We start from the raw sequence: 26,352 nt of genomic DNA, 5'->3' as shown, positions 1-26,352 counted from the left end.
ACATCCCCTAAGGAAAAACAACTGCCGTCATATATAACCTCAAAGGGTAAGGACCAATCAGGAGATACATTAATAGGAGTAGTAAATAACTTTTCTTTCAGGCATTCAAATGCATTCAAGCATGCTTCAGTAAAATAAAACTTCACCTTCTTTACAAGAATCCTACAAAGAGGGTGGGCTATCTTGGAGAAATCCTTGATAAAATGCCTATAAAACCCGGCATATCCCAAAAAGCTGTGAACATCCTTCACCAAAATTGGTGGAGGTAATTTCTTAATTACTTCTATCTTTGATTTGTCTACCTCAATACCCTTTTTTGAAATTTTTTTACCAAGAAAAATACCATATTTAACCATAAAATAACACTTTTCCCAATTAAGTACCAAGTTTCATTCTTCGCACCTTCTAAGATCATTCGTCAAGTGAACTAAGTAGTCATCAAAAGAATCACCAACGACTAAAAAATCATCCATAAATACTTCGATGGTGTCTTCTACCATGTTCGAAAAAATAACATTATACATCTGTGAAATATGGTTGGATCATTGTATTGCCCATATGGCATACATCTGAATATAAAGGTCCCATAAGGTTATGTGAAGGTGATTTTATCTTATTCTTTAGGTGCAATAGTAATCTGGTTATAACCTAAATACCCATCAAGAAAATAGTACCATCCTCTGCCAGCTAGCCTGTCCAATATTTGATCAATGAAGGGCATGGGAAAGTTCCTTCTGAGTCTATGTACAAAAAATTTCTATAATCTATGCATACTCTCCATCTGGTGACTAGTCTCATTGGCACTAGCTCATTCTTCTTATTAGGCACATTAGTAATACTTCCTTTCTTTAGAACATATTATACCATACTAACCTACTTACTATCAGCAATGGGATACACTACACCATCATCCAACCACTTCATTATCTCTTTCATCACCACCTCCTACATAGAAGGATTAAGACAGCACTGATACTCTATACTTGGAATATAATCCAGCTCAAATTGAATTTTATGAGTGCAGAAACTAGGTGGTATACCTATAATATCAGCAATGGACCAACCTATGGCCTTTTAAAATCTATGCAATACTGACAATAATGCTTCTACTTCTAACTGTATCAAATCAGCTATAATAATAACAGGCAAAGTGTTGTTGGCCTCCCAAAATTCATATCTCAAATGTGAACGAAAGGCCTTCAACTCTAGGATAGGTGGCTCATCAATGGATGGGCGAGCAAGTGAAGTAGTTCTATTATTCAAATCCAAATCAAGCTTATTTGGTGCATAAATATAAGAAACACTACCATTAATTTCATATACCATCGCTTTATAATCCTCAATGCCATCACTATCAAAGTTCATGAAAACGGCTGCAAAAGTTTCAATACCTAATCTTTCTTCAATAGGAACAGTGGCATTAAAACCATCATCCCAAAGAGTAATGGCAACAACATCATGGAATGAATCTTCTTCCTCGTCATACACATCTATCAAAAAAATTACTCTCAACTCATTAAGCTGCCTCAAAGATTTTCATAAGTTAAATATCACCTATTCATCATTCAATCTCAGCATCGGATGTCTTTTCTCCAAAAAATCAACTTCCTACTTATATCCAAGAATGGTCATCCCAAAATAATTAGGACTTGAAAGTCCACTTCGCATTCTAAGATAAAAAAATCAGCAAGAAAAATGAAAGCTACCTTCCCCAATACGTCATATAGATACCTATTGGCTTCTTCACAGTCCTATCCACCATTATAAGTCTCATAGTATTTGGTTTGGGAGTTCCCAACCCCAACTATTTGTATACTTGAAAGGGCATGAGGTTGATGGTATCAGCCAAATCGCATAATGCCTTAGTGAAGTTGAAAGATCTAATAGTGTAAGGTATAGTGAAAGAGCCTGGATTCTCCTTCTTCTTTACCAATGATCTAGTAACTACAACACTACAATGATGAATATTATCAACCATATCATACCTTATTTACCTCTTCTTATTGATTAAATCTTTCATGAATTTTAAATAACTTGCCATTTTCTCCAATGCCTCTATGATTGGTATGTTGACGAACAACTTTTTTAACATGGACAAAAAGTTTTGATACTAACCCTCTTCATGTTTATTTTTCAACCTTTGCGTAAAGGGCGGTGGAGGTATTAAAATAGGCTTCACCAGAAGCTTCTCAACCTTGTCTTTTTCTTGGTCCTCTTTTATACTGCTCTCTATATAAAAAGGATCATCTTCATTTTTGTACTAATGTATAGTGGGAATAGGTAGTCTGTGGTGGTTTTACCTTTCTGAGTGGTAATATCATGGCAATGAGCATTATTTTTCAAATTCTAAACTATATTACTAGGGAGAGTGCTTGGCTTTCTCTGATTTACTGTGGCTAACATCTGACTAAATTAGTGCTCAAACTATTTGGTTGTTGTAGCATATGATTCAACATTCTAATTTAGCCCTGACAGATATTCCTTGATATCCTTAAGATAGCTCTCTTGACTTTCTTGTCCTTTGACTAAATTTGACAAAAGTTCCTCTACTTTGGATTCTAAATCACGACCCCTGAGTAGAACATACTTATCACTCTTCTCCTTGTAGTCAACTTTCTGGCACCAATCATCATCTCTCTTTCTACTTCTATCTCTATATTTATCATTATAATAGTTTCGACCTTGATTCCCTTTCCCTTGGGCTCAAAAAACCTTAAACCTATGATTAAGAGACTTTTCTTTCTCTTCAGATTCAATCTCAAAAGTTTTCAAAATAGATGCCTAGGTCCCAACTGCATTCACTTTCTTAGTCCTCATTGTTGTAAATGGCTTAGTAAGAAGCCCAATATATCTCCGAAGTTGAGCAACCTCTTGTGCGACCAAGTTATTATTCATACTATAGTCACCATCTTCTCCAATAGCATATGCACCTGTACCATGATCAGAATCTATAGTATGCCATCCTCTAGTAGTTACTAAAATATCATCTTGCATTTCTTGTTCATAATCCCACCAAAGTATCATAAATGCACCTCCTAAAATAGTATCTTACATTGCTTCAAATAGACAAATAGTGATTTATAGAAGATTTCTAGCATATTTGACCCTCTGATTCTGTGATTAGGTACCATGCTCAGCTTCTTGTTGAATCTAAATCATGCCTCATGCAAGGATTCTGCAGGTAACTGTCTAAAGTTATAAATTTCATCTTTCAACTATAACATCCTTGAAAGAGGGAAAATTCTGCTAAGAAACTATTTTTGTATCTCATTCCAAGAAGTGATTGATCATTTTGAAAGTTCCCCCAACCATAGTGATGCTTCTTCTGTAAGAGAAAGTGGGAGAAACCTCAAACTCAAAGCTTTTAGTTCTACCCCCAGAATGGTATAAGATGTGCAGATCCCAGTAAATTTAGCAAGATATAGATTTGCATCGTCAGTTGCTGCTCTTGAAAATACACCTTTTAAGTTCAACAACTTGATCATAGCACTAGTAATGTCAAACTTCACATTGGGAGATAGAGGCGGAGGAATGATCGCTCCAGCTTTAATAGCTTGATCATAGCACTAGTAATGTCAAACTTTACATTAGGAGATAGAGGTGGAGGAATAATCGCTCCTATCTCAGTTGGTTAAACATAACCCATATCCTCATAGTCTGTCTCATATGGCTGCAAAGAATGGTAAGAAGGGAGTAATGGGAACCCGCCTCTCTAAACTCAATTACCCAATTATCTCAGCCTAACTAGTTCTCTATTCTGAGCTCTCTAAGCCTTTTCAGCTTCTCAACTCTCTCACTCTAACAATTTTTGCATCTGAATATCTACAACATTTTTTGTATCAAGTAGAGCACATAAGAGTGCCATATTTGGATCAATAGGTGGGGGATCTTGAACCCCATCACAAATTTGTTCTACCATTCTTTGTGGGATTTGAAGTATTCTTTCTGGCTCTGGGTCGAATGGGAGTAAAGGATTTTCTCTTCTACTCATGTTTAACATACACCATCATATGCCAAATAAAAATAGAAAATAAAACCCGCAAACTTCACCAAATTCAATCAGCAATAACATCATCTTTCCCGACAATAATGCCAAAATTTGATGTCGTCTAAAACTAACTCTAATAAAAGTATACTGCGATCGATGACAAATATAGTAATCAAACTAGGTTGGTGTCGAACCAACAAGGAAGATGCTGAACAGTTACTTTATTTGATGTAATTCACGAGAAGCACGAAAAATTAAATGGGGAGAATTTTGTATCAATTGTAAGTAGTAACAAAATTGAGTGCATTTGAGTTGTAAACAATAGAATACGAACACTAGGCTTATGTTCCCCATGGAATCTTAACTATGGAAACTTCTTGTGGTCAACCCACCTATTATGTTGTTTTACATATAAAGTCTATAGGATATGTATTATCAATCATCTTGTGAATGCGAAGATAAATCTCACCCTTTATTAATTAAGTCTTAGGGCTTCTCCTTGTTGCTCCTTACTATGACCTTATTTCACTATAACTTTGTAAGATTAAGTGATTAGATGAGATGGTGGGGACTATAATATGGAGGTGAATCCTAAATCACTGTCCGAATCTCTTTTCCCAATTACAAAATCCCTTGTAAGGATAAATGCAAATACAAACTATCATGAGCTTCTGCAGTAGCTTAGAGATTAATTATTTTAAATAAGATTATGATGCATGCTTAAACCCTAGAATAGATAAATATCATACTTCCTCTATATAACTAATCCGCCAGGGTTCCCACAAACTTGGTCAAGGAGATCAGCCTCTCATGCTTATGCAAGAATCCATGATTATCAATGAAGAAGACATGTAATTAGTTGCACAAGAATATGATGAATAAATTCAAAAGTCTTGAATTGAATAAAAACCCAAAATCTCAAGAATAATTCTAAAGTATGTAAAAGTACTATAAGAATGTGTAACCTAATAAAAGATAAACCCAATGTTATTTAGAGTTTCTCACAATAACATAGAAATCCAAATAAAAATGAAAAAGGTAAAGTTACGTCGGCACTCAGTATGACTTGGTCTTTACTCGCACCAGCATCATATGAGTCGTACCATGCCTTATCGTATCTATTCCAGTGTCTAATCTCCCAAGGCTTTAACTTTTTATTCTTTATATGACTTTAGCTTACAAGTCATACATAAGCATACGACTCATGTCCTTCACTCGCATCCACTTGGAACTTCTGTCTTTCTAATCTTTGAACAGTGGTTTTTATACGACATCCCTATATGTGTCATACTCATACTTTTGACTCGTATACTTCTAAGACATTACTTTAGCTGGTAGATTTAGATTCTATTATGGTTATGATTTCTCCATACGACTCATATAATTTCTTATGACTTAGATGTTCCAGTTATATCTTGTCCATAGTTAGTTTCTTCGTTTGGCTTTGGTTTCTATTATGCTTACGAGTCAGCATACAAGCCATATCTAGAGTTGACAACTCTAGTGTTGACTCATATCTTGGTTAGATTAGTTCTTTTCTAGGTCTTTTTCTTTTATTTTTATCCCAACGCTATTGCAGACCTGTTGTAAATACAATATACACCAAATTGTATCATATCTATTAAAATATCCCAAGCTCACCCAAAAATTCACAGTTTTAAGCATCGAAAATGTCATATTTCGACAACAAACCAACACCCTTAACTTAGACTTTTCCATGTCCTCAGGGAACAAAAACAAAACACTATTATAGGATACAAAGATGATGATTCAACTAGAAGACCTTAAGCCACCCATTGCAGTGCTTTTGAATTTAATTTCAATTATGTTACTCCCCTCCTTTTAACTTTTAATGACTCAAACTGTATATAACAATTTAGCACACATAGAAAAATGAGGGAATCCAATGATGGCTTAACATTAGTAATAGAAAACTAGGCATAGAAAAAATTACAATTACCAAACAATCTAGCAACCTAGCAACATAACCCATGTGCGCTAACAGTCAAAGAAATCTCATTCACTCTTTGTACGTATAAACTAATTATTTAGGCATATAATAAATGACTCTCTCACTCATAAAGAAGTATCACCGGTGTATACATAATACCTTAGGATTTCCCTATAGTACTCCATACCTTTCCTAGCTTAATTTTGCTCCTAGAATGTGAAAAGTTAGCTTCAAAATGCATACCCTTTATGGATCTAAAATTTTCCAGATTTGGACCCTCCATTGTGTAAAAAAATGAATAAGCTTTCTACTGATACCAATTTCACCCAAATCCTATACTCGATTGAGAACTTAGGCCAATTTTAGTATGACAGTATACCAACTGGGTGAGCACCGCAGTGTGGCCAAGGTAGAAATGGAAATCGTCAATTCCTGTGGACCTCCATGATTTTCCCACATCTTGGAGGATCTTAGCTTCCCATTTTCAATTTCTAGTGGCTCACCATGATTGTGGCGCATCACGGTGATGGCCCAAATAACAAATTAGTAGAGCATCACGATAGCTCAACATCGCAGAGAACTTCTAGGTCCAAGTTATCATTTTTTTGTGAGCCACCATGATAGTGGCTCATCGCGGTGGCATGCCAGTTTGGAAAATTTTTATTGTTTCCACAAAGAATTAAGCATATCCCAAGAACTTTATGCTTATTTTCATTCTTTTTCTTTCAAAGAAAAACCATAGATCTCCAAAGATTCTTCTCTAAGAAATTAAATTCCTCCATTGATTCTCCAAGAAAGATCAAAATTGAGGATTCCCAAGACAAGATAATCAAGAACTCATCTTTAAGAATTCAAATAGGAATCCAAAATTCAAGATTCTTCATCTGATCATCTACAAAGGTATGTGGGGTTTATGAACAAGGATCCTCTTTCATCCTTGTGCCTAAAACCAAGTTTTTATCTCAAATTTACATGATTTGAGTGATTATACGTGAGATTGAATTAGGGTTCATACCCATTATTGCTAATTATAAGATTATGAATTTTCAAGTGTTTTAGAAAATGAGTTGCATGTTTATTTTCATATTTTCATGCCTATTGCAATAATTTCCAAATTTTGAGATGAATTATCATTGTTTTCATTATTAAGCATGGTTATTATAATATTTTGACATGAGATTCATTCATGGGTTATCATCCCAAGATTGAATATTATTATTTCAAGAAAGATTATGCTTTAAGCATCGGATGATTAGTTTACTTATAGATTTTTAATAAAGTTTTGATGTTTTGATCCTCAAATAAGATTTGGAATCCACTTTACAGTTTTATCTTAGATTATAGAATTCAGATTGTCTTTATTTAAATAATTAATCAAATAAAAGCATAATTGGTTTTGCAATGATCCATTATACTATATTTTAAAGTGGTTTTCCGACAGAATGAGTAGACAAATTAAAGGGAGTAGTATTTAGCACCAAGAGAAAAGTGTGGGATTAGCGTGCCCTATCTTCCATAGAACTACATAGCCAATGTAGGCACAGATTATCAGATTACTCCCACTTCTATGTGGATGACAGTTTAAAATGTTATTACTTAGCTTAGGTTATACTGCTTGGTAAGAGTATGACACCTCTCCCCATCGTGAGGTTTTTCCCTTAAGGGAATAAGACGTTGGAATCTATGTTAGCTAACATAGTTTATGTTAGTTAGAAGAACCTCCCTACTATTAATGAAATTTTTTTTAGAAAATTGTGTGTAAAGGCTCATGACTTTACCCATATTATGCGTTACAGAAAGAGAATAATTACAGATTTCAGCTTATAGATTTAAGATGCAGAGGTAAGTCCTTCCTATACTTAATTGCATGATTTACAAACAGATCACTAGTATAGCCTTTAGAACTAAGGTTATGACTCACTATATTTACAAAGTATGATTTGTTATTCATGATTACAGATTTTAGTATTTGAGATATTCCAGATATTCCAGCTTATATGAGTTATTTATATTTCGCATGCATTGTCTTACAAACTTTGATGATGATTGATATTATGTTTTATGTAGTGCATCCACCCCCTATACTGAGTATATACTCAAAGTACTGATCCACATATATGTCTATGTGACACAATGTCTCATAATATAGGTTTAGGTGCTCAGGATCAGCAGCATGAGTAGTTCAAGCATCTCCATCTATATACTATAGTTGGTAAGTCCTTATAGTTTTGGGACTTATTCATAAAAAATTTTGCAGCTTATTAGTTTATATGATTTACCATTCCTTTCAGACAGTTCGAGTAAGCTGGGGGCTTGTCCTAGTGACTCTCTAGTTACTAGTAGTAAAGGCTTGTCAGACTGCAAGATATTATTCAGCCTTATAGTATTGATTTTAAGACATTATATTCAGATTATTCTCAGATATTTTAGTCAGTTTTCTATATTTAGTATGATTTTTATGTGTATATTTCCTTTATTATGAGATTCAAACTTAGTGGAATGTCGACAGGGTTAGCTTAAGGCTACTCATAATCTTGAGCACCATGTAATGTCTCGAGACCAAGTTTTGAGGCATTACCAACTTGGTATCAGAGCTAGATTTATAAGAGTCCTAGGGAGTCAGACAAGCCGCATTACGTAGAGTCTTGATCATGGGTATGAAGTGCACCACACTTATAAGAAAAAAGATACAAAACATTCTTAGGAAATCATCTTTTTCTTTCCTAATCTATCATGATGATAGTATCTCTATCTACTTTCAACTCGTGCTCTTATGTGATAGTTGAAAATGCCTTCTCATCAAGCTAATTCCGGCAAAAATGATAACCAGCCACCCCAGCCCACTGATCCTTTGAATGACAATATCTTCTATATTGAGTTTAAGGCTTCCTTTTAGGTGTTGGACCAAGCTATGACTGCTAATGCTTAAGGTAATCATCAGGATACAGTCCTACTTTAGTAGAATGGTGATTTAGCAGCAGCTAGAATTAGAGATTTTATAAGAATGAATCTGCCAGAGTTCTTTGGGTCAAAAAAAGGTGACAACCCATAACTTTATTTAGATAAAGTGAAGAGGATCACCTAAATTATGCAAGTTTTTGAAAAGGAGAGAGTAAAGTTAGCATCCTATAGGTTGAAGAATGTAGCGTATGATTGGGTAGTTATGTGGAAGAATAGTAGAGGTGAGAATGTAGATCCTATGAGTTGGCATGTGTTTTAGAATACATTTCTAAATAGGTTCTTTCCATATGAAATAAGAGAAGCTAAGATACATGAGTATATGAATTTGAGGCAGGGCTCAATGACAGTAAAAGAGTACTGCCTCAAGTTAAATCAGTTGTCTAAGTATGCCCCTGATACGATAGCTAATCCTAGGGAAAGTATGAGTAATTTTTGTACTAGAGTGTCTAGTTTGGTAGTTAAGGAGTATAGGACTGTCATTCTTATTGGAGATATGGATCTTGCTAAATTGATGATTCATGCTCAGCAGATTGTGGCAAAAAAGTAGAAAAGAAGAGATAGAAGTTGTAAGAGAGCTAGAACAAGGCAGTTTGAGTATTACCAGACTAGGTTTAGAGGGGGAATCATTCACAATTTCAGAATTATTCATCTATGCGAGCACCATCTTCATCTAGTTCTCCCACTCCCAAAGCTAGGTAGGAGCAATGGGGTAAGTCTTCTATGTCCAGATCTCAGAATAGTATAGATGGAACAACCAGTTATCCTCCATGTGCTAACTACGGTAAGAATCTTCCTGGTTAGTGTTTAGCAAGATAGAAAGGTTGTTATGGTTAAGGTAAGTTGGCTCATAGAATCAAAGAGTGTCTGTATGCTAAGCTAGGAAACAGAGATGTTCGCCCCCAAACTCAGGCTCCTAGTTCACCAGCTCCTTTAGGTTGCCCAGCACCTCTTCAGGGTGCATCATCTAGTACCAGTGGTGTTCAGTACCAGAATTAGTTTTACACTTTACCATCTCATCAGGAGCTGGAGAATTCACCAGATGTTGTTACTGGTATGCTTAGTATTTTTCATCTTAAAGTTTATATGTTGTTAGACCATGGGTCGAGTTTCTCTTATGTTACCCCATTAGTTGTGGTGAATTTTGAAATAAGTCCTGAAAAATCCTTGAGCCTTTCTTGGTTTCTACCCTAGAAGGTAAGTTAGTTGTTGCCAAACAAATCTATAGAAAGTGTCCTATCACTGTCCTTCATAAAATCATGTTAGCAGACTTAATAGAGTTAGATATGGTTGACTTTTATATTATTCTTGGTGTGGATTAGATCCATTCCTATTATGAATCCATAGATTGTCATACCAGAGTGATAAAGTTTCAATTCCCAGATGAGCCAGTCTTTAAGTAGAAAGGTAATTCAATGTCTCCCAAGAGTCATTTCATGTCATATCTTAAAGCTAGAAAGTTGATTTATAAAGGGTGTATCTATCATCTAGTTTGAGTCAAGGACTTTAATTCTGAGACTACAACAGTTCAGTCAGTCGGTGTAGCCAATGAGTTTCCTAATGTCTTTCTCGAATATTTGCCGGGGGTACCTCCCGATAGGTAAATAGAGTTCGGTATTGAACTTCTCCCAGATACTCAACCTATTTCTATTCCTCCATACCGTATGGATCCAGCTGAACTTAAAGAGTTAAAAGAGCAACTTAAATATCTTTTAGATAAGGGTTTCATAAGGCATAGTATTTTCCCATGGGGCCCTCCCATCCTATTTGTGCAAAAGAAAGATGGTTCTTTATGAATGTGCATTGACTATTATCAGACGAATAAAGTTATAGTCAAAAACAAATATCCTTTTCCCAGAATTGATGACTTATTGTATCAACTCCAAGGTGCGAGTTATTTTTCTATGATAGACCTTAGATCTGGCTATCATCAACTTAAAGTAAGGGAATGTGATATCCTAAAGACAGCTTTTAGAACCTGTTATAGTCATTTTGAGTTTCTAGTATATCCTCCGGACTAATAAATGCCCTAGCAGCCTTCAAGGACTTTATGAACAGAGTGTTAAAATAGTATCTGGACATGTTTGTCATAGTACTTATTGATGATATTCTTGTCTACTCTCATAGTGAGATCCCCAGTTATTAGCCAAATTTAGCAAGTGTGAATTTTGGCTAAGGTCAGTAACTTTCCTCGGTCACATTGTATCCAGTGATGGTATTAGAGTTGATCCCCAAAAGATAGAAGTAGTATGAAATTGGCCTAGAACTATCTTTCCATCAAACATTAAGAGTTTCTTGATTTTAGCTGGCTATTATAGATATTTTGTTGAGGGTTTCTCATCTATTGCATCTCCTATATCTAGATTGACTCAAAAGAAAGTTAAGTTTCAATGGTCAGATTCTTGTGAGAAGAGTTTTCAGGAGTTGAAGACTGAATTTTTAGGAGTTGAAGACTCAACTCACTTCAGACCAATTTTAGCACTACCTGATGGTACAGATGGTTTTGTTGTGTATTGTGATTCCTGTAGAGTTGGTTTGGGTTTATTTTTGATGTAGAGAGGTAAGGTCATAGACTATTCTTCTAGATAGCTTAAGCCTTATGAAAATAATTACCCAACCTATGATCTTAAGTTAGCTGTTGTTGTGTTTGCTTTGAAAATCTGAGACACAATCTTTATGGGGTGCATGTTAATATGTTCACAGATCACAAAAGTTTGTAGTATGTGTTTACTCAGAGGGAGTTCAAACTTTGTTAGAGAAGGTGGTTATAATTGTGGAAAGATTATGATACAAGTGTGTTGTATTATCCGGGTAAGGAAAATACAGTGGAAGACGCCCTTAGTAGATTGTCTATGGGCAGTGTTGCTCATGTGAAGAATGATAAGAAGGAGCTAGTTCGAGTTCATTGGTTAGCTAGATTGGGTTTGAGATTGGCTGATTCAGGTGAGGAAAATGTTTGGGTCCAGAGTAGTTCTGAATCTTTCCTAGTTTTGGAAGTGAAAGAGAAGTAAGATAAGGATTCTAGTTTGGTCAAACTGAAGGAGTCAGTTAGAGACGTAAAGGTAAAGGTTTTCTCCCAAGGGGGAGATAGTGTGTTGAGATACCAAAGTAGATTGTGTATACCATATGTGGATGATTTGAGGTAGCAGATTATGGTGAAAGTACATGGGTCGTATTAGTCCATTCATCCAAGTGCTGCCAAGATGTACAGAAAGTCTATTGGTGGAATGATAAGAAAAAAGATATAGTAGAGTTTGTAACCAAGTGTGCAACTTGTCAACAGGTTCAGGTAGAGCACCAAAGACCTGGTGCTACGCTGCAAGAGTTTGGTATCCCCACATGGAAGTGGGAAGAGATGAATATGGATTTTCTAACTGGTTTACCCCATTTGCGTAGTTAGCATAAATCAATTTGGGTGATAGTAGATAGATTGACTAAGTCAGTGCATTTCTTGCTAGTTCACATATCTTACACAGAAGAAAATTATGCTAACCTGTATATTTGAGAGTTAGTTAGATTGCATGGAGTTCCTTTGTCCATCATCTCATATAGGGGTACTCAGTTTACCTCTCAGTTTTGGAGGGCTTTTTAGAAGGGTCTTCATAACCAAGTTCATCTTAGTTCATCTTTTCATCCACAGACAGATTGTCAGGAGAAAAGGACCATTCAAACTCTAGAAGATATGTTGAGGGCATGTGTTTTAGATTTCTAAGGTAGTTGGGATGAGTATTTTCCATTGATTGAGTTTTCCTATAATAACAATTATCATGCTAGTATTCAGATAGCTCCATTTGTAGCTCTTTATTAGCGGAAGTTTAGATAGCCACTTTGTTGGTTCAAAGCAGGTGAGGACACTTTGATTGGGATAGACATGGTGTTTGGAGGCATGGAAAAAGTATAGTTGATTAGAGAAAGATTGAAAGCATCTCAGGGTCATTAGAAATCTTGTGCAAATGTAAGAAGAAGAGACCTTGAGTTTGAGGTTGATGATCTTATGTATTTTAAAGTTTTACCCATGAAAGGGGTGAAGAGATTTGGAAAAATAGGGAAGCTTAGTCCCCGGTATGTAGGGCCCTTTTGGATTTTGAGTCACATTGGGAAGATGGCATACGAGCTTGAGATACCCACAGATTTATCCTCAGTTCAACCAGTGTTCCCTGTAACCTTGTTGAGGAAGTGCATGGACGATTCAGCTATTATAGTTCCTCTAGAAAGTATAGATATTCAGAATAGCCTTTTTATGAAGAAGTTCCAGTAGAGATTCTTGATCATCAAATTAGTAGACTAGGGAACAAATAAGTTCCCTTGGTCAAAGTTCTGTGGAGAAATTAGTCCGTGGAGGGTGCTACTTGGAAAGCAGAAGCGGACATGCGTACCAAGTATCCTTATCTCTTCTCCATGAACTCAGATTGAGTTGAAGGTAATAGTCTTCCTTATTCAGTTATTTTCTATTCTCAGATTCAGCTATATAGTTATTTTTATGCCACCTCATGCACTCACAGATCAGTTCAAAAGCTTAGTGTGATTTAAATTCAGTCTTATAGTTTATTTCAGTTGTGCATGATAGCTTATAGCCTCAAATTCCTTAATATTTTCAGCTTAACTAGCCATATTCAAGGAAGAATGTTCCTAAGGGGGAGATATCGTAATACCCATACTTTTCCTAGCCTTATTTAACTACTAGAATGTTAAAATTTAGCTTTAAAATGCATACCTTTATATGCATGTGAAATTTTCAGATTTGAACCCTCCATTGTGTAGAAAATTGAATAAAATATTCATCGATATCAATTTCACGGAAATCTGAAATTAGGTTGATAAGTTAGGGCAATTTTAGTAAGGCAGTATACCAAATGGGCGAGCATCGTGTCACGGCGAAGGTAAAAGTGGCAATCGTCAATTCTAGTGGACCTCCGCAATTTACCCGCACGCGGAGGATCACAGTTTCCCATTTGGCAATTTCTAGTGGCTCACTATGATGGTGGCACATAGCGGTGAAGGCCTAAATGAAAAATTAGTAGAGCAATGCGATAGCTCCGCATCGTGGAGAACTTCTAGGTCCGAATTGTCATTTTACTGTAAGCCACCGCGATAGTGGTGCATCGCGGTGGCATGCCACTTCGGAAAATTTTGTTGTTTCCAACTCCGATAAAAAGTTTAAAAGGGTACTTTGGGCAATTCCCAAGCCCCCAATTTGTCCAAAGCAAAGAATTAAGCATATCCCAAGGACTTCATAATTATTTTCATCCTTTCTCTTTCAAAGCAGAGCCCTAGAGCTCCAAAGCTTCTTCTCCAAGAAATTAAATTCGTCTATTAATTCTCCAATAAAGCTCAAAATTAAGGATTCCCAAGACAATATTGTCAAGAACTCATCTTCAAGAACTCAAATAGGAATCCAAAATTCAAGATTCATCCTCTAATCATCTACCAAGGTATGTGGGGTTTATGAACAAGGATCCTCTTTCATCCTTGTGCCCAAAACCAAGTTTTTATTTGAAATTTACATGATTTTGAATGATTATACATTAGATTGAATTAGGGTTCATACCCATTATTGCTAATTGCAAGATTATGAGTTTACAAGTGTTTTAGAAGATGAGTTGCATGTTTGTTTTCATATTTTCATGCCTATTGCAGTAATTCCCAGATTTTGAGATGAATTATCATTGTTTTTATTATCAAGCATGATTATCATAATGTTTTGACCTAAGATTGATACATGGGTTATTATCAAAAGATTGAATAGTATTATTTCAAGAAAAATTATGCTTTAAGCATTAGATTATTAGTTTATTTACTGATTTCAGTAAAGTTTTGATCTTCTGATCCTCAGATAAGATTTGGAATCCACTTTATAGATTTATCTTGGATTACAGAATTCAGATTAGCTTTATTTATAGAATGACTCAGATAAAAGCATAATTTTTATTGTAATGAACCATTATACTAGATTTTAAAGTGGATTTCCAATAGAATGAGCACACAGATTAATGGGAGTAGTATTAGCACCGACCGAAAAGTGTGGTATTAGTGTGCCTTATATTCCATAGAACTACGTAGCCAATATAGGTAGAGATTATCAGATTATTCCCATTTCTATATGGATGACAGTTTCATATGTGATCACTTAGCTCAGGCTATACTCCTTGGTAAGAGTATGATACCTCTCCTCATCATGACTTTTTCCCTTAGTAAACGAAGACGTTAGACTCCATGTTAGCTCACATGGTTTATGTCAGTTAGAAGAACCTCCCTACTAGTAGTGAAAACTTTTTAGAAAACTAAGTGTAAAGGCTCTCGACTTTGCTCAGATTATACTTTATAGAAAGATAATAGTTATAGGTTTTAGCTTTCAGATTTCAAATACAGAAGTGAGTCCTTCCTACACTTAGACAGCATAATTTACAGACACATCACTAATACATCTTTTAGAACTAATATTATGACTTACAATGTTTACAAAGTATGATTTCTTATTCATGATTATAGATTTTAGTATTTCAGATATTCCACCTTAAGTGAGTCATTTACATTTAGCATGCATTGTTTTACAAACTATGATGATGATTGATATTATGTTTTACGTATTGAATCCACCCCTTACACTTAGTACATCCTCAAAGTACTGATCTACATATACGTCTAAGTGTTAAATTGTCTCATAATGTAGGTTCAGGTGCTCAGTATCAGCAGCGTGAGTAGTTCAAGCATCTCCATCTATATCCTATAGTTGGTGAATCCACATAGTTTGGGGACTTATTCATTCAGATTTTGCAGCTTATTAGTTTATATGATTCAGGATTTTTTTTTGAACAGTTCGAGTAAGCTAGGGGTTTGTCCCAATGACTCTCTAGTTACAAGTAGTAGAGGCTTGTCAGACTACTAGATATTATTCGGACTTACAATGTTGATTTTTAGACATTATATTCAGATTATTCTCAGATATTTCAGACAATTTTCCATATTTAGTATGACTTTTATGTCTATATTTTCTTTATTATGAGATTCAGACTTAGTAGAAGGCATACAAGGTTAGCTTAAAGCTACTCGTAGTCTTGAGCACCGTGTGACATCTCAGGACCAGGTTTCGGGGTGTTACATGCCCTTATACTCTTTTCCTAAGTTTTTTGATAGTCACAATAAGATCACTATAGGATTTTATTCGGCTTGTAGCGTAGGATTGGGGTGGTATGCATTTGGGATTTATTTAGTGACTAAGCCTCCTGGACACTATGCATTTCTCGGGGTCTACTTATTTTTCCACTTCTTTTATTTTCTCCCTTATGTCTCCCTTTTTTTAAGCACATTAAGATTGGGCCAGGTGTAGTTTTATCACTTTTATTTTACTTTTTATTTTGATTTTACTTTATCATGCCTGTCCAAGTTTAATTTAACTTTCTTCTATACACTTTTTTTTCATAATCATTTTATCCTACGCATCTCTATAATAGCCACCCTCAACTTAGGCTATTTTCCTGAGCTGAGGTATACAGTATCCAAAGAGGACAAAGGCCAAAACAAGTTCATTGTAAGGGAAACGTGAAGGTAAAATTGATGTAACAACAAAATTGGTCTAATTAGGTTTAAATACTTGGAGTAAAGGGATCCATTTATTTGGTTATGGTATTTTAGGCTCTGGTGGACTAACACAAAAACTGCCTATGATCAACTCCTACTTAAATATCATAAACATAAGTGAAAGCAACCTGGAAAGTTCTAGATTATGACATATCGGGATCTCAGTATACCTCACACGCACATGCACATGGTTATTACTAAGTAAGACTTATCTAGCTAGGTAACTGTCTTCTCAAATTGTTCTATCCTAAATCCTAATGGCATTTCTAGATTCATAATAGTATCTCTCTCTCTCACACACACACACACACATATATATATCACACAGTAGACAACATTTTTAGAGGGGTGAATTTTTCCACACAATTTTATTTAACACATATTCTCAGCATAATCATTTCAAATCAGTAGTGTTTTCGAATTCAAATTCATAAATCAATTCCAAAATTACAAATTCAATACAAACAAATTTTTCAAAATCTCTCAAAAATCATAATCAAAATAATATGTTGCCATTGGCACTAATTTTCTCCCTATCTCAGCTATCAGCACCAAACTTGCAAGTCATAATAGATTTTAGCTTTTTATACTTTTCAACTACTCTCAGATATTTCAAATAACACCCACCCCCAGATAAAAATCATGAAACTGTCCTCAGTGGTAAAAAATATTGAGTAAGAATGAAAGTTCATACATGGGCACTCAAGGCGCTGGCTCATCAATATTAGCACGTAGGCCCTCAAACTAGGTCACATTCTCCTCTGCAACCATCAAGACAAATAGGACTGAATCAACAATATTCAAGTGCACAATATCAAACCCCTAAACATCTACAACTAGTGCTATTGATACACCAAATCTAGCATCCATCTCACAAACCCTCATCTCCCGGTCTTGCTCTCTCTAAATACTCTCTACCCTGGCCTTCTTCTCAGATTCCTTTTCTTTTTTCCTATTTTTTTCTCTCTCTTCTTTTATTTTTGGTCTCTTAAACTGGTAAGTGTACTGAGTTTGACATCGTCCAAATGTTTGTCATATGAACTATAAGAATTAGTGTGTAAACTACAAGCTCCAAAACAATTGGTGTATCAAATAACTCTGTGACCATCCTCTTGATTTTTGCAACCTCAAAGTTGATCTCAGCAATATCGAGCGTCTTACTACTACTCAACTATTGATTAATCCTAGACTCAAATATATCCAGGCTCCCTTGGACCTATCTGTCCTGGTTAACAAACTGTGTATCAAGCCAGGGCTTTATGCCCCCACCATATATCGGACCTTAGGCTCCAGTGTGGCTAATCTAGTTATAACCTCGGTCCATAATGCCTGTGTAACCATTATAAGTTCAGAAAGCATACTTTGTGGCTTAGGTGGCACAGACTGAACTGGTGGTGTATCACTATAAGTCCCCATTGAATCTGTTCAAGAAGTAGAAATCTGTCCACCTTTCTCGGCTGCCTCATAGGTATAATATTGACCATCCTATAGGAATTCCCTTGCATTAAGACTGCTGCCTGTTTTCCTATCGGATAAAATGGTTGGCTGGATCTCTTTTTAGGCCTATGTCCAGGTTATCATGGCCTATAACATCTCATCTATCTACCTGGGACTTCTATATTTCCAATCTTTGAACAATGGTCTTTGTATGGCTTCCCTATAAGAGTCGTACTCAAACTTCCGACTTGTATACTTCTGAAACATCACTTGCGTTGGTAGCTTTAGATTCTGTTATGCTTATGACTTCTCCATACAACTCGTATCCTTGATTAGGACTTAGATTTTCCAGTCTTATCTTTTCCATGTTACGATTATCAGTTTAGCTTTATGTTTTGTTATGCATACTTGTCAATATACGAGTTCTATAGAGTGTTGATGACTTGAGTGATGACTCGTATCTTTGTCAGATTTGGTCTTTTCCAGGTCTTTTTCTTATCTTTTTATCCCAACAATATTGTAGACCTGTTTTACCTGCAATATACATAAAAGTGCATCATATCAACTAAAATATCCCAAGTTCACACATATATTCGCGGTTTTAAGCATTGAAAGTGTCATAGTTCCATGACACATCAAGCACCCAATAGGAAAACACTAGGACGAATAAAACCCTTATCAAAAAGGTATTTCAACTGCTCCTTAAGGTATTTCAACTGCTCCTTAAGTTATTTCAACTCAATAGGACAAGTTTCCATAAGAAGATCAATCCTAAAATCAATCTCCCTATCAGGAGAAACATGAGGAAGATCTTCAGGGAATACTTTGAGAAACTCGCAGACTACTGAGACAGATTCCAATGAAGGACCATTAAAACTAAAATCTTTAACATGAACTAAATGGTATATAAACCCTTTGGAGATCAACCTCTGGCCTCCAAGATACAAAATCAATCTCCCTTTGGAACTAGGGAACTGCCTTCTCACTCAATCATCGGCTTATTTAAGAATTGGAAGCTGACCTTTTGGGTCCTACGGTCAAGAGGCGCATAGCAATGGTACAACCAATCCTTCCCCAAAATTACATCAAAGTTTAACATGTCCAACTCTATTAGATCTACTAATATCTCCCTACCACGGATAGATACCACACAACCCCTATAGACTCTTATATCCACAATAAAGTCACCAACCAGAGTAGAAATGGAAAAGGGATCTTGAAAACGCTCATGACCTAAACAAAAATAAATAGCCACATAAGGGGTCATATAAGGACGGGTACTCTTCGAACCAATCAAACAATACACATCACGTGAAAAGAGTTGTATGGTACCAGTGATAATATTCGAAGATACCTCAAATTCCTAGAGAGTGGCAAGAGCATAAAGGAAATTTTAATGAGTGTCATAACTTAAAGAACCACCCTTTGGTGTAGGAGCTGAAGATATGGAAACCAGAAAATTATTAGCCCTAGTGGCAACCATGACTGATAGACAATCCCGCTACAGGTGGCCCAAATGACCATATTTCAAGCATTTATTCTTCCCATCCTCACAAAATCCATGATGAACGTTCCTACAAAATTGGCATGGGATATAAGACAGGGCTGACTAAGCTACACTATCTTGAAATTGGACACCGTATGACCTAATCCACTATTGCTCTAAAAATAATGGTCACCAATCAACTAAGGATATAGAGAACTAGCCTTAGAATAATAACCATAATTACGCTATTCTTCTTAGACCATTTTCTAGCATCGCTACCACTCTGCTGCTGACCTCCACCCTAATCTAAATATCAAAAAACTTCTTATTCTACCTCTCCCAAATTTTTGCTTGCTTCTTCATTTCCTTCTCAACCTATTGCATATACACCACAAGTCGAGAGATTTATATATCCTTATTTAACAAGGTGTCCTTGTGATCCAAAATTAAATCATGGGACTGATGATAGGCGAAATTACGCGCCTATATCAATATATTTTGCCCATATTTTAGCCTAGTTTCGAGAACTAATTATCTATTTCGTACACTTTTAGTCCTTTTTCCTGTAAATGAGCTAACAAATGTGATTAGGAAAGTTTCAGGTATAAATGATGCAAAATACAGCAATTTATGGCTTACTTGACGCAAAAGAAAGCTCACAAACGAGATGGAAAGGAGCTGGACGCATAAAGGACTAAATCTGCTGCATGGAAAATCTGTCCCGGGCTAAAACAGCATTTCTGAAGACTTTGGGACTTACAGACACAAAGCTGGATTTTTGCCATAATACATTAACCTAGTGCAATTAGGTTATGTGTTTCATCATTCTATTTGGATTATAATTTTGTAACCTTACCCTAGTACAATTGGGTCAAGGATTTCATTAGTATATTAGGATTTGGTTATTTATTTTATTAGTTTAGTAGGAGTAGGATAGGAGTATTATAAATACCCTATCATGTTAGAGATTTTCAAGAAAGGGAGACATTCTGACAATTCATTCATCTCCTTACAATTAAGACATCTTCCTACAACCCATTCTCAATTCTTCATTCTTCTACTCTTAAATTCCACAACAAGAGAATCGTTACTTGCTACGGAATCACTAAAACCACACGCCAAACACCTACTATTCACGCCATCCACCATGCAAAACGTGATATCCTTCGCATTCATGGGTAACTAAATCTCTTAGTTGGGGTTATGGAAGCCGAATGAGTTACTATCTATAGCTATGAGTTTGTGAGTTCAAGACAAGTATATTGCTTATATCATTATTCTCTTCATCTTAAATCTACATTCTTTGCGGTTCAAACACAAGAACACGCCATTCTAACATCTAACCTGTTCGAGAGAAAGGTTATTTGTCTAGAAAAGAAGACGCATAGACCAACGCCAGTCTAACATCTTACTTGTTCGAGAGAAAAGTTATTTGTCTGGAAAAGAGATAATGTCAAGGTAGTAGGACACCCTTTCCTATTAAAAAGCTAGTGCCGTACCTGGACTAACTTCTTGGAGAATTCGTACCGTTAGTCACGCTTTAAGCTCGAGAGAGTTAAAGTGAAATAGTCCTTGTTTAGGTCGAGAGACGCTTGGATTTACCATCGACTACAATTCTCTATAAGCAATTACATGTCAAGACTCTACACACTCATAGCCAATAGAGACGTATACCTCAGAAGGTGGACATAACCCCAACGCCTCAATTCTCATTGTTTACAACACACGTGACAATCTCTCTTTATTTTGCTATTTTCAGTTCTTACATTCTTGTTTTGGTTACATACTACAATCCCCCCTTTCCTACGAGACTTGCACTAAAAGTCTAGTAATTTCTCTTGCTTGTTGGCCAAGCTATTCTCTGTGGGATCGATACCCAACCCAGGTTGGGTTCTATATTTGCTAACGACCGCTTTACACTCCCACGAGAGCTGTAGATTGAGCGTTATCAGGGACAACCCATAAGCAAACTTCCTCATCTTCGCTCTCATAAAAGACACTAGCTTAGGAGCATAGCGAGATAGATGGTGAAACATCAAGCCATACTCCTTAACAGTCATCTTGCCTTAACTCTAATTCACAAACTCCTTGACCGTCACTTCCCTCATCTCCTGAGGCAAGAAATGATCCAAAAAAGTACCTGAGAACTCATACCACTAGTCCCACTCCTTATACCACTAATTTCCCATATCCTTTAACTGATATATGGCAAACTCCACACCTTTAAAGTCAAAATCATGTACAAGTTAGAAGATATTCTCCATTATATCTATGAATCCTAAAGGATCCTCCTCAAACCTAGAGCCAATAAAGGTTGGAGGTTTGAGCCTTATAAAATGCCCAACTTAAGTAACCTTAGAAAAACTCACAGCAGTAACAGAAGGACATATCTGACATGACAGAGATGTCATAAACTGGGTCAACAAATGAATAGATCACTGAAATTTGGTATTAGAAATATCTTCCTAGGCTAGTGAGGCATGATATTCATTTGATTGAAGGGCTCGAAAAGGACTAGTAGGGATTGGTAGAACTCTAGATAGGGTAGCTTAATTATGAGATGGAGTCCTAGATGAGTCTAAATTCCATACATAGAATGAGCTCTGCTGACATTGTCCTTAATCGAGATAGAAGGGTTTCCATGTGCATCAGATCTTCTTAGAGGCATGATCTGAAATGTGACCAAATAGGGATTAGATAAGATTCAATACCTTAGACTCTATATCCCAAAATAGAACAAGAAGAAAGGGAAACATTCCTAAATGTCTTGTAGCCTCTCCCTTATCAGTGTGGGATGCTACATACCCATAAAAGAGACTCTACTTGACACGGATTTATAGACGACCAATAATACTAAAGATATGCTCTAATACAATCTTTGTCAGGATCTGAACTAGGGATTGGTCATAACAGGTATCTCAAGTCCACTGAGGACTAGAGACCACCACCCTATTGCCTAGACAAATAGGATATAAAACTTCTAGAAGTAGCTGAAATCCAAACATATAATAAGATAGAAAGGTAATAAACTTAAAGAAATCTAAGCATGTCAACATCAATACCCAATCCACAGTAACATCCACAATGACTCTATAAATCTAAAAATAATCTAAGTCCGGGCATGCCCTAACCCTGGCAATGACAATGACAATGATAATGCTAATGTGAACTCTATAATTCTAGTTTATCAAAGAAAACTAATGGAGTGATCAAGTCTTTTAAAAAATGGAAGCTCACCACTTCACCACAAACTATCAACGAACTGAGCCGATCTACTTAACACTATCCAAGAAAAGTAGGACTGCCTTCGTATGCTATATCGCATAGCGATACATTATTTGGTGATGGTTAGCGGGTTGAGCAGTAACATGTAACTCAAGGATAAGGATAAAGTAATGACAATTCAAGAATCCAATTGAACTCAATGTACATATTCACTTATATCTGTGCATACATATATGCTTATATAAAATACTAGGATAGGGAACAAGGCTTAGCATGCACTTTAAAATGATAGCCTGAATTGTGTATATTAAACGTCATAATAATAATACCCATATGCTAATGGGCCCTAGCTCTTACCCCCTGGTCGGGACCTAGTATGTGTAGCCACATAAACTAGAGAGTAATCTTATATATATGCACAGGGTACTCGAACCTCCCAACTATATACCAAGGTGACTTAAGAACCTAATCATGTAATGTATTATGGACGACTCAAACCTCTAAATCATAAAATAAGGTAAACTCGAACAACCCGGTAATAAGAAAGGGGGCTCAATCCCTAGGCTGTTTAGACCCTCATGCTAGCAAATACATTTCCAGTATTGTTCCATCGGGATAACCACTTCCATGGACCAGCTACACAACCCTCTTTTAATCCCTACTAACCATACATTCCCATTCATTAAAACATAATACACATTTAGGCATACATTATTGGTATCTTCATACCAACTACACTTTCAAGGTAACATCAACATGAAATTTGAATTCCATCAACTCACGAGAATAACTCCTTTGTTTGTTAATACAAGGTAGGGAAAACAGCAATTCCCTTTGTTCATTAAATATAATCATCATATTTCAAATAAACTTTTTATATCATGCAATTGTTCCAAAAATAGTTTAATGCACTTTTACTCTTACACAAAGCCAATTCTACAAAATTTAGGTTGGTGTTATCACAAATTCAATCATCATGCATAAAATTTGGGCAAATCACAATCCCCTAGTTTATTCACCATACCCATGCATTGATGTGCTATAGAAATAAAGCACTTTTGAAGCTTAAAACTATGAGAATTGGATGTACTTAAAGCTATTTCATTGGATTTAAGCTGCTTTTGGAGTGTTTTTTTAGGAAATCATATTTTTATACAAATTTTATAAAAAGGAGGATAAAAGGTGTGTTTGGCTACTTTTGGTGAAATTAAGAATGTTCGAGACAATTTCTAGCTTGTTCGTTATCAAAGAATCTCTGAGAATTAAAGAAGAAATTAAAAGAAGACTCTCAGTACTTACTAAGTCAACATGTGGACTGAAAATAAGACCTACAAACCGCACATAGGCAAAGCAAGTGCCAGAAGTCCAAAATCCTGAGACTTGAACTAGCTGGATATTTTCCCCTGCTGCCTGTGCCCTGTACATACACCCAGGGTTAGGACCGTAGGTACTAAATATACCCAGGGTCAGAGCGTAGGTACAGATCGCACGTGTATCCTGACAGCTAACAGTGCTTTAGTAATTAGGCCAAAATTTTTCACCCCAATATTTGATTGAGGCAAAATTGGTATTGTTGGAAAGATAATTCAATTATGTATCTATTGGAGATGAATTACCAAACTACTTTTCTCCTATTTTATTTGTGATTTGGTTTTAGGGTTTCTATGTATCCCAATTACGCTTCTATGAGGCTCTTAAGTCCTATTTTGTATTGATAATTAAGTTTTCCTATTTTACTTAGGTTTAAAGTCTAGGGTTTCTTGTAATATATAAATACCCTTAGCCTTTGTTTATTTCATCTATTCATTGCATTCTTCAAGAATATATATTTACATATTGATTGGTTGAGAAGGAGGCACCTGGGCTAAGTTCTCAAACATCTTGTTATTCATGGTTTGTTATTCAATTTAATATTTTGGGATTTATTTTGTTATTCAATTTAATACTTTGGATTTATTCTTTAATTATTGTGAGATTTATTTTGTAATTTTTTCATGGATTTCATGATTAATCTCACAACTACGAGCGGCTAATTCCCTTAGCTAGGGTTATGGGAACCCTGGTAGATTAACGAAGTAGAGAAATTGCCAAGTTGTTCTAGATAAAGATTCTTGTATGTTTTGAGTTTTCTCCATTCTTATTGATTTCTTAATAGGTGGACAACATTAATATCCCACCTAGATTATTATTGTTTACTCCAAAAAAGGAGTAGTAACTAGGAATAGAAGATGACAACGGTATTTGAAGTTAATTGTTGATCCATTGCTTACAATTGAATATAGTGAATAATCGTTAACTTTCATCTAATAACTAGAGACTCAAAAAGTAATAGCTAACTTGAATCAATATAAGGGTTAGTAAGGCGACGTCCTGAGACTCAAAAGGTAATAGGTGAAATCTGTTAGCTCATCCAAAAAACTGTTGATGGTACATAACTTATCGATTCTGCATGCAAAATATTAGAATAGTTAGATAGGGAGTGATAAGTCTACTGAGTTGAATAGATAGGGGGAACACAAACCTAGTGTTCGTCTTAGATTGTTTATAACCAAAAGAAACAAAGCCTTGATACTTTTAGCTAGTTACCACAAATTCCTCTTTTACTTTTCTACATTGCCTAGTAATTTAAGCAAGTTCGAGATAGATTTCTGGCCTATTCCTTTGGTATTCAACCCCAATCTTTAGTGGGCTACTATATTTGACAGCGACCATTACATCCTTTTATTGGAGGTGTATTTTTAGCGTTATCATATTTTGGCACCATTGCTGGGGAATATGGTCTTGGAATTCTAAATTAAAGTTGTTGGAGTTATCCAGTTTTTAATTTCTTGTTTGTGCTTGTTTTGTTTCCTACTCTTCTTGAGATGATAGTGTGGCCAGAGAAAGTATGGAGTGATGATGACTCCTTATTTATTGATCCTTTTAATTTTTATATAGTACATTATTACAATAGTGTGGAAAATATAGTGTGTGAGCACAAAGATACCTATTGGAAACAATAACACACCTTGTCCACAATAATCATATGCTTATGTAAGAGGTTGATATGTTTTTCTAGGATATTTACTACCTACAAATGGAGTTGAGTGCAAATGCTGCTATGTGGAACGCCCACCAACTTAGTTATGGGTGGTGAGAGATTGAAAGAATTCCAAAGAGCCAACTTGAGGAGCTAAAATTGGAGAATTCTGAAATTACTCATGCTCTAATGGATAGTGCCATGCTTCAGGAGAGTATACAAAAATTATATGGGTATTTAAAGAAGACTGCATATCCTAAGTTGGGGTGAATTAGACCTCATTCAAAGTATTTTTCCACATTGTGTTTGGATAGTCAAATCTTGGTCAATCCATCCAAGCCTGAAAAAGAGTGCAAGAGGAGGAAACATATGTCGATATTATTAAATTTGCTAAGCTAGAAATAAAGAACTACATTCCTCACGTAAGGGCGAAGAAGTACCACTTGCCATATCTATTTCTTGTGTCCTTTATTTTTATACCTCCACCCCATGAGCATAATAGGAAATCATAAAAACAATTAAAGGTACAGCTCATAAGTGTAAAATGGAAAGAGAAAATCAGAGGGCAACTCTTAGGTTACCTTGATGAAGTCTGAGTAATCAAAGTACCGATAGGCTGGTTGGGGAAGTCTGAGTACCCAACCAAGTCTCATCATGCTGCAACGTAAAATCTAGCGCTTCTTGGAAGGCAGCCCAAGGTATTTTGTTAT

The sequence above is a fragment of the Capsicum annuum genome, chromosome 8 (genome assembly GCF_002878395.1).
Source record: "Capsicum annuum cultivar UCD-10X-F1 chromosome 8, UCD10Xv1.1, whole genome shotgun sequence".
NCBI lineage: Eukaryota > Viridiplantae > Streptophyta > Magnoliopsida > Solanales > Solanaceae > Capsicum > Capsicum annuum.
This window is presented reverse-complemented; position numbering follows the sequence as displayed.